We start from the raw sequence: 10,332 nt of genomic DNA, 5'->3' as shown, positions 1-10,332 counted from the left end.
CCACGAAAGCTTATGCTCCAATACGTCTGTTAGTCTATAAGGTGCCACAGGACTCTTTGTCGATTTTTACATTTGAAGTTGAAAATCCTAGGCTACAACAGAGCCAGTTAACTCAACCTAACATGTTTGAAGTCATGTTAAGAGGGCTTTTCAGCTGGGTTAATCTAACTCAATTTGACCTAATGAGTGAAAAACACACCTTTTTTGTCTGTCAAAATAGGCTTAAGACTGAGAGCAATTTTTGATTTTGGTTGCATGTCCAGAGTGGAAAATCCTACCTGTGTAAACTCCAGAAAGGTCAGAACTTGATTTAATTAATTTATCTTCAGAAAGCAAACCTCATTTGCCAAGGTGTAAAATTAGCTCTTATTGGTAAGGTTAAGATTTTGTCTGTTGTTTTTAATAAAAGTCACAGACCAGGTCACAGGCAATAAACAAAAATTCACAGAAGCCCATGACCTGTCTCTGACTTTTACTAAAAATAACTGTGACAAAATGGTGATGAGCCCCAGCTCTGCTGCGGGAAGGAAGGGGGAGGAGGATCCAGCACCCGCTGCCACTCAGAGCTCCGGGGTCTCCCTGGTGTCAGCGGTAGCTGGGAGCTCCGGGGTCCCCCAGCTGTCTGCAGCGGCTCGGTGCTGTGGGTCTTTGGCTCGGAGCTTTAGGGCTGGTAGTTGGAAGCTTTGGGGTCTCCCCGCTGTGCGCGGCGGCAGGGAGCTTGGGGTGCCCCCCTGTGCCAGCAACAGCACAGAGCTCTGAGGCTGGCGGCTCAGAGCTCCAGGTCCCCGCCATGGCCTCAGCACCGGGCATCCGGGCAGCATGGCTGCAGCACCTCCAGCCCTGGGGTGCCGGGCAGCTGCCCCCAACCCCGGTATCCCAGACAGCCATGTGGCGTGGCCGTAGCGCCCCCAGCCCTGGAGTGCCGAGCAGTGTGGTCCGAGCGCTGGGCAGGTAGCGCGGTCCTAGCACCAGCCACCCCGAGTCCCTGTGGGAGGCAGGCCGGCCAGCTCCAGCCCCAGCCAGCCTTGTGGAGCATGGCAGAGCACTGGGAACTGCAGAAGGGGACCTGGGGGTGGAGCATGGGCGGGGCCACACCAGGCTGTTTGGGGAGGCACAGCCTACCCCTGCCTATGATACCTGCCGCCCATGGCTCCGGGGCTGGTGGTTTGGAGCTGTGGGTCTCCTCACCGCTTATATCGGCTGGGAGCTCTGGGTCCCCCATCAGTGGCTGGGAGCTGCTGGGGCCCCTGCCACACATGGCAGTTCACAGCTCCTGGGCCCACGATGGCTGACAGCTCCCACCCCACCACCACCCTGGGGCTGTAGACACGGGCAGCGGGTGAACCGTGGGCTTGGGGAGGCTAGCCCCCAGCCCAGCCCACCCCTTCTGCCCAAGGCCCCCTCCCCCCCCCAGCCCCAGGATGCCCGAGCACCTCCAGCCCCAGAGCGCTGTGTGGGTAGGTGGGGCGTGGCCCCCAGCCCTGGAGCACCAGGCGCCATCACCCCACTGCTGGGTGGCCTAAGCACCAGTATGGAGCTTTACCATGAACAGCAAGCGCTCGGTAGGCATATGGGCTTTATTTCTGCAAATGGCCATGGAGGATAGTTTTTTGCAAATCCAATTGGAGCTCTCTTCCTCCTGCAGCCCTAGTTTCCTAGGCAGGCTTCACTCCCCAGCACGGGTGCCATGGCCCCACCTCTCATCCCCCACAGCATAGGGTGAGCAGCCCCAGTGCCTCCAGCCGCCCCCAGCCCTGGAACACCAGGTGGCGCGCCCGGGGTCCCCCTAGTGCTGGGTGGCCCCAGCTGCCCCAAGTCCCAGCCGCAGGCTGGCTGCCCCAGAAGAGGAGCAGCCTGCCTGGGCTGGGGCCGAGGGGGAAGCGGCAAGCAGGAAGGGGCCTCAGGTGGAGCGTGAGCAGGGCCACATGGGGCTGTTTGGGGAGGCTTAGCCTCCCCCAGCCTATGATACGCGCTGCCAATGGCTGAAGCATCAGATGTCATGGAGGTCACAGAAGTCACATAATCTTAGCCTTACTTATTGGAGACTGGATGTGTGAAGGCATTGCTAATGAGCCATAGAGCCAGGGTTCTCAAACTGGGGGTTGGGACCCCTCAGGGGGTCGTGAGGTCATTACATGGGGGGTCACGAGCTGTCAACCTCCACCCCAAAACCGGCTTGCCGCCAGCATTTATAATGGTGTTAAATATATTAAACAGTGTGTTTAACTTATTAGGGGGTCGCACTCAGAGGCTTGCGATGTGAAAGGGGTCTCCAGTAAAAAAGTTTCAGACCCACTGCCATAGAGCCTTTCCCCTGTGCATCACCAATTTGATTTCAGCCCAGCTCAGCAAGATTAAAAAACATTCCCATCTGTTGGAAGTTTGGTGGGTGAGTGCCAGCTTCCACCACACAGACTCACAAACAGCGTATGGGTATGTGGAAGGACAGGTGCAATATGGGGGGGGCAGATACCATGTGGGTACATGGGAGGATGAGGGAAAAGTGGGCTGTGGGGGGACAGGCAGCGTGTGGGTACGCGGGAGGACAGGGGACAGGCGGGCTGTGGGGGGTGGACTGGACAGGCAATCTGTGGATACATGGGAGGACAGAGGTCAGGCAGAGTGTGAGTGTTGGGGGGGACAGGCAGCGTGTGGATATGTGGGAGGACGGCACAGGCAGTGTGTGGGTGTTGATGAGACAGGCAGCGTGTGGATACGTGGGAGGATGGAGCACAGGTGGGCTGGGAACGGGGGTGGACAGACGGGGTGTGTCTGTGAGTCATCAGACAGGCCAGAAATCACCATTTCAGCTTTTTAAAGTATCAGGGGGTAGCCGTGTTCGTCTGTATCTACAAAAACAACAAGGAGTCTGGAGCTTGTTAAACAGTCTCATGACGGGTGGTGTCTATGGAATCGGGTAACCACCACCCCCGGGTGTTGCTGTGGGGGGTGGAAAAGGCTGCCCCCCGGGTGTGGTGGGCGGAGGTGGGGGGGTTGTGGGGGGTGGAAAAGGCTGCCCCCCGGGTGTGGTGGGTGGAGGTGGGGGGGGGGTCTGTGGGGGCGGATAACGCTGCCCCCCGGGTGTGGCGGGCAGAGGTGGGGGGGTTTGTGGGGGCAGCCCCCCCGCCCGGGTGTGGTGAGGAAGGGGTCTCGGTTCCATCCACCCCTCAGGGGAGACCAGCCCGCCCCCCCTCGCCTCTCTCTGGGCGGGGGGCGGGGCGGAGCAGCGGGATGCCCAGGCACCATGGCCGGGCGTCGCCCCTCGCCGCCATGGCAACCAGCCGCCGCCGCAGCGCGCACGCCACGGGCTAACGGAGCCTGCGGGCTGCGCCCCCCGCCCGCGGGCACGCACCCAGGGTCAGAGGCGGAGGTGACTCCACCAGGTAAAGGCAGGGGCTCACTAGGCGGCGCCCATCGAGGCTGCTGGGGCAGGGACGCGAACCAAAACCTAACAGGGGCCGCGGCGCGAGCGGCGTTGGTGACTGAACGTTCTTCTCTCCTGCCGGCCGCGGGGGGAGGGAGGTGCGGCGCCTCTGCCGCGAAGCAGGATGGGCGATGTAGTTCTGGGGTTCACGCGTTCTGTGATAGCCAGCAGACGCGCGGGCGGGAGCGGACTACAAATCCCAGCGCGCTGCGTGTAGCCGGGGGGGGGGGGGGGGCCGCGGGGGGGTGCCGCGGCAGCTGAGCCTTTGCGGGGGTCGGGGGTGATTTGTTGGGGGCCCGGAGGTGGGTGCGGCACCGGGGCCTGCGGCAGCGCAGACTGGGCCCCAGCATGGGGCCGCTGCCGCAGACTGGGCCGTATAACGGTGCTGAGGCTGCTCCCCCGCCCCACCGTCTGTCGGGGATTGTGGGGCCGTATCTGGGGCGAGGCTCTGCGAGCGGACAAACCAGCGCCCAGAGCCAGGCAGGGGGCTGGGAACCGCTTTCCTCCCCTCCCCGGGGCTGAGGGAAGGGGGGAGTTGTGCGTAGGGGAGCTGGCATTGGGCGGGGGGGGGGGAGTGCCGTGTAACGAGGGTGGAGAAGTGGGTGTGTGGGGGGATGGGGGCTGAGTGCTGTGTGAGGGGACGTGGGAGAATGAAAGAGCTGTGTAAGGAGGGAGTGAGGGCCCTGGAGTGTCATCCAACAAACGATTTATTTTATGTTGTGCATTTCTAATGCACCTCTCAAACACTGACCCTGTTGCATTAGCCGCTCTACATAGGCACACATCCAGTTTTACTTTTTCATAGTTCCTTTTGTCTTTGTAATGCTCAGCTCTTCCATCCTGATTGTACAGCCTCCTCTCCCAAGGTTGCAGATTTAGTGTGTTCTGCAGCTTGTCCCTTTAGAAAAGGCAGAAAACAAAGTTCCTGCTCCAAAGAGATTTAACATACAAAAGTCTATGATCAATATAGTAACTGGAGATGGAACAAAATGTTAGGTCATGCTTTGTCCTGTAGGGACTAGTGCAGGATTTTTCCTTACAGTATATTCTTCAGTGGCTTGTGTCCTCTATTTTTAAAGTGATGGACATTTGTTTCTAGTATCAGAGGGGTAGCTGTGTTAGTCTGGATCTGTAAAAAGCAACAGAGGACTCTCTATTTGTTTCTAGGGGGAAGGAGAAAACAGTTCCAATCCTAGACACACCCTATTTTGTGCATTTTACTCTAGTTGTAGCAGATGCACCAAGATTTTACTTGAGCACCTGCGAGTGGTTTATGATGTGTCCAAAGAGGAAGGATTGATTGGTGAATAGGCATATGATTTAGGACTCTAGGGATTTCTTTCCCAACCATTCCTAAGATATTTACAAATTGTAAACATTTATAATTTAACGACATTTGAAAAATTATCTCCTGCTGTAAATGCAGTCAATACATTTAGTATGCTGCTCAGTTAGGAAAAGTTAAATATTTTCAACTTATTTATTTTATAGTACTCAAATGTGTGGTACATTCTTCTGGATAGGGACAGCATTTTTCCTCTTCTCTGAAGAGTTGGCACTGGTCTACACTAGAAACTTAGATTGACCCAGCTATGTTGTTCATTGGTGTGAAAAATTCACACCCCAGAGCAATGTAGTTAAGCTGACCTAAGTCCTGTGTAGACAGCACTAGCTTGACGGAAGAATTCTTCTGTTGACCTAGCTATCGCCTCTTGGGGAGGTGGATTACCTACGTTGATGGGAGAACCCCTCCCATCGGTATAGCTAGTGTCTACACTGACATGCTGTAGCATTTCAAGTGTAGGCAAGCCTTTGACAACCCACTCTTAGGCCATGTCTATACGTACAGCACTGCAGCAGCACAGTGAGAGTGTTCCTGTTGGCATAAAAAAACCACCTCCGTGAGCAGCATAAACTTTGTCAGTGGGAAAAGCTCTCCCACTGACATAGCACTGTGCACGAGTGCTTATGTCAGTGTAACTTATGTCGCTCAGGGGTGTGGAATATTCACACCCAGGGTGATATAAGTTTTGCTGACATAGGCTGTAGTGTAGACCATGGGTGGCAGGTGGACACCCCCTTTGGGGAGGCTAGCCCCCTGGCCCCGCCCCTTCCGCATGAGGCCCTGCCCCATGCAGCGGAGCCCTGAGCTCCCCCAACTGCCTCTCCTGCATCCGGGGAAGCCCAGGGCCCATCGGAACCCCCCCCCCCCCCCCCCCGGTCCTCCACCACCAGAGGAACACCAGTGCCCTACCTGGGCATCAGCAGCCCAAGCCACCCCCAACTGTGCTGGCCTGAGCCAGCCCTGTGCCATCCGGAGAATGAGAAAGGCAGCACGCCTCGCCTAGCGGAAGAATGGGGAACTTTTTATATATGCAGCACGCCATGCAGGTTCCAGGGCGGCTGAGGAGGTGGTATCTGCTACTCAGCTTCCTGGGTTCATCAGTAATGTCTCTGGAGTCAAGGGAGATTACTGATGAACCCAGGAAGCTGAATAGCAGATACTGCCTCCTCAGTCGCCCCGGAACCTGCATGTCACATAAGTAAAAACCCGCAAATGGCGTCCTGCGACAGCAGCTGTGCCAGGGAAGGCCTATTATACCTGCTGCCTATGGTGTAGACATAACCTTAGACATAACAAGTATCAGGAGGTAGCCGTGTTAGTCTGTATCTACAAAAACAACAAGGAGTCTGGTGGCACCTTAAAGACTAACAGATCTGTTAGTCTTTAAGGTGCCACCAGACTCCTTGTTGTTTTAGACATAACACTATCAGTAAGGATTACAGCAGAAGGGCGGGGGATAGTGTAAGGGAGAATGGGGGTTACAGCAATAGCATAATGCAGCTATTTGCTATAAGATGTACACATCTTCGTGTTTTTCTTTTTTAATGGGAAAATAAAACAGGTCACATTAAAACCAATGAAAATAACGGACTCATTTATTGTAGACATTGCAGGAAAAGTGAGATTTTTTTTTTTTTTTTAAAGCACAACTTAAAATGAGGTGAGGATAGTGCCTTGGTAGACAAGAACAGGGAAGGTGTTGCAGGTATAATGGGCAGGATGAATAAAGGCAGAAAAGTGAATGAAAAGGGGGTAAAGGCTGGTATCTTTTGCCTCTGTATCTTCTCAGCTATGCTGCTCTTGGTAGTTAGTGTTCCACTGAAAGCAAATGAAATGTTAGGATTCATGCTACTTGATGTTTATATACAGTCACAGGACAGACTCATTCTACCTGGAACTTTTGGCATCAATAAAGCTACTTATTTATAATCAGCTGCTAGAAAATATATATGCTAGGCATATTCAAGTCAGGCTTTCTAAGACTGGGAACCAAATGCGGCTTGCTTTACTCATACCCATAGTCCCATTGAAGTCAATTGAAATACTTAAATGAGTATGGCAAGAAAGATTTTGACCCTGGATGTACAATTTACATTTTAGTGTCTGAGCACTAACTTATTTTACTTTTCATGCTGTGGGATAAACATTTCAATTAGATCCATCCATTATTAACAATTGTTTATCATTTCAAAAATATACATCTTGCAGTAATAAGAAACAGAATTTATTCAGAAGTTACAAATAAGATACAAATTCACTGAAGTTTCTGAGATAAAAAGACTGAAATTACACTGGGATTCAAATTTAAGAAATATTCTAAGTATCTGTTTAATCTTTTCTCATTCCCTCAAATTTATATTTTCAATCAATATGTTGCATTGCTTCTTATTATTTAAAGTAATATTTGTTTATAGTAGTGCAGACAATGCATGCCATTTCCAAACATTCAAGAAGAAATGTCAGGTACTCCAAGGAATGCACAATCTAAGGCTGGGAAGACAAGTGGACAGAAGTTAGGGGAAGGTGGATTAATAACAGGCCTTGTATATGCAAGTCAATTTGGTTATACAATATGAGGTCTTCTTCAACATAACTAATTGTCCCTCAAAAGAATCACCCTTTTAAAAATGAAAATATCCAAAGACTTGAAGCCTGCCACACCAATAATAGAGAACTTGTCTCTGGTGTCTACTTGTCTAAACCAGGGATTCTCAAACTTAATTGCAGTGCGACCCTCTTCTGACAACAAAAATTATTACATGACTCTGGGTGGTGAGGGGGACCGAAGCCTGAGCCTGCCCTAGTCCCGCTGCCCTGGGTGGGAGGGCCCAAGCCCCAGCCCCACCGCATAGACACTTCCTACAATGATGGAAAGGGTTTTTCTGTCACTATAGTAAATCTACCCCATCGAGAGGCAGTAGTTAGGTTGATGGAAGAATTCTTCGGTCGACCTAGTGGTGTCTACACCTGGGCTCAGGTTGGTTTAACTATGTCTCTCAGGGATATGAATTTTTCACACCCCTGAATGATGTAGCTAGATCGACCTTAGGGCTGGTCTACACCACAAAGTTAGGTTGTCTTAACTACATTGCTGTGAAAAATTTCACTCCCTGTGCAATTGTGATTAATCTGACCTAAGTCCTGGCGTAGACGCCACTAGGTCAACAGAAGAATTTTTATGTTAACCTAGCTACCACCTCTTGGACAGGTGTGTTTACTACAGCAACGGAAAAACCCCTTCTGTCACTGTATTAAGTGTCTAAGGCTTTGTCTACAGTAACACTTTTGTCGCTAAAACTTTTGTCACTTAGGGGTGTGAAAAAACACAAAAAGCACTGGTGTGGACAGCGCTTCATTGTGGGGAGCTGCACTCTCAGCGATGAAGTTACTGCCCCTCGTTGGGAGAGCTCTCTACTGGCGATAAAAAGCGGCCACACAGCGCACCTTACAATGGTGCACCTGCAACAGCACAGCCACACTGTTGTAAGGTGCGCAGTGTAGACACAGCCTAAGCTAGAGCACTACAGTGGTGCTGCTGCAGTGCTGTAGAGTTTCTAGTGTAGAGAGACCCTAAAATTTTAGGTGTAGACTAGGCCATAGCATCTACAATAACACATGGCCTCTGATGTGAGTCATAGTTCCTGAGCAGGCGACAATGTTCGTTACAGACATCAATGCCAATTGTCCTAGGATGTAGAACCTGAAATGAAAGAAATCTATTTGTTACACACAGACAAGATTAATTTAAAATATTATGAATAATTAAATATTGGATGAATAACCAGTTCTGAAAGATTTCAGTGTTAAAAAGCCCCTGTGCTATTGGTATTGTGAAGAAATGTAAAAAAGGCTATGAAATATGAATGTTCCTGCAGACTTGTAACAGGTGTCAGACTGGCTGAAAATGAAACTGGATTGGTTGCTTTTCTCTGATGTTTTAATTAGTGTTACAATTCATGCTGCTCATTCAGGTTCTGTTAACATCTCTTATGTTTATATTTTAAAGAGTTTACAACTTTGAAGGGAAAATGAGAGATAAGGTGGTTATATAGAAAGCCTTGAAATAATAGATAAAGGGAGGGAGAGACATATTCCACATTGATCAAAGATATATAGCTAAATTGATGGCCTTAAATTCAAGAAGGGCAAGTTTAGATTAGTTGTAAGGAAAATCTTCCAAATGATATGAGCATTTTAACAATGAAACAGTAGCCAAGAGCAGTTGCTGAGGCACTATTAATGGAAAAATGCAGAGATTAGAAAATAGACTTGGAGAAATAGCCTGTGCTTAGACACAAAGGGTATATCTACACAGCAATTGGCCCAGCTGTGTCACTCAGGAGTGTGAAAAATCCACACCCCTGAGATACATAGTTAAGTCAGCCTAACTCCTGGTGTAGACAGTGCTAGGTCGATGGAAGAATGTTTATTGACATAGCTACCACCTAAGTTCCCTCTAAGCTATGTGGCCGGGGATTCCTCTCCCCCAGCCCGGGACTCGACCCAGCCCAGCCACGGACCTGCCACGGCCGGGGGAGAAGGGTCCCTCCCCCGGCCCCAATCCAGCCTGGCCTGGACCTGCTGTGGCCAGGGGAGACACGCCCCTCCCCCGGACCTGGCGCAGCTGTGGGAGAGGCGCCTATCCTGCGGCCATAGGCACTGACTTCTGCTGGCGCTGGTGGGTGCTTGACCCGCCCCTGGCCCTACCCCGACTCCATCCCTGCCCCCATTCCACCCCCTTCCCAAAAGTACCTGCCCTAAATCCGCCCCCTCCCTGCCCCTATTCCAACCCCTTCCCCAAATCCCCGCCCCAGCCTCGCCTCTTCCCCACCTCCTCCCCTGAGCGCGCTGCGTTCCTGCTCCTCCCCGCTCTCTCCCGGAGCTTGTTACACCGCGAAACAACTGTTTTGCATTGGCAAGCGCTGGGAGGTAGGCAGAGAAGCGGGGACGTGGTGCGCTCAGGGGAGGAGGCGGAGGTGAGGAGGGGCCGGGGGTGGGGAGGCCGTGGGTGCTCCAGCTCTGGAGCATCCATGGAGTCGGTGCCTATGCCTGCGGCCCCAGCCCTGGAGCTGCCGTGGTGGGGAGAGGCACCTCTCCCGTCAGCCCAGCTGCTGCTATGGGGAGAGAGCTGTAGGGAGTTCTCTCTCCTCGTTGAAGCCCTGGGGCAGCTTGCACCCCAAATTCCCAGCCCATCTCAGAGCCCTCACCCCCTGCACCCCAACTATCTACAGCAGCCCTGAGCCTCCTCCCACACTCCGAACCCCTCGGCCCCACCCCGTCACATGAATTTTGTTGTGTGCGCTAATATGGAGGTGATGTGCCTGGATAACAATTGCAAAGTTAGTAGTTCCTTTAGGAACATAGGAATTGTTGAGTAGACCACTGGCTTTCTCTCTATTTTACATACAAACAATGTCATAATAACATTATTAATGTTACAAAGTCAAGCATACAAAAGCTAGGAAATGGCAGAATGAAGGTTGCCTGTGCAGCCATCATTTGTTTCCCTTGTCCATATGCATTATGATACAGACTTGAATTAGATGGTCACATACTATTTTTC

At 51.8% G+C, this 10,332-nt stretch overlaps 1 protein-coding gene across 1 annotated transcript in view; it reads left to right on the top strand.

The window, feature by feature from the left end:
- Nucleotides 1-3,299: 3,299 nt before the first annotated feature.
- LOC113406768 (katanin p60 ATPase-containing subunit A-like 1) overlaps nucleotides 3,300-10,332 on the top strand; it is a 53,675-nt gene continuing 46,642 nt past the window's right edge. Inside the window, exon 1 of the mRNA XM_026653426.2 lies at nucleotides 3,300-3,383. The gene's annotated coding sequence lies outside the window, so the exon portion shown is untranslated. The remainder of the gene's footprint in view (nucleotides 3,384-10,332) is intronic.

Source organism: Terrapene carolina, unplaced genomic scaffold, assembly GCF_002925995.2.
Source record: "Terrapene carolina triunguis isolate 2854851 unplaced genomic scaffold, T_m_triunguis-2.0 Scaffold139, whole genome shotgun sequence".
Lineage (NCBI taxonomy): Eukaryota > Metazoa > Chordata > Testudines > Emydidae > Terrapene > Terrapene triunguis.
Note: the sequence above shows the minus strand (reverse complement) of the source record. Positions and strands in the feature narration are given on the sequence as shown.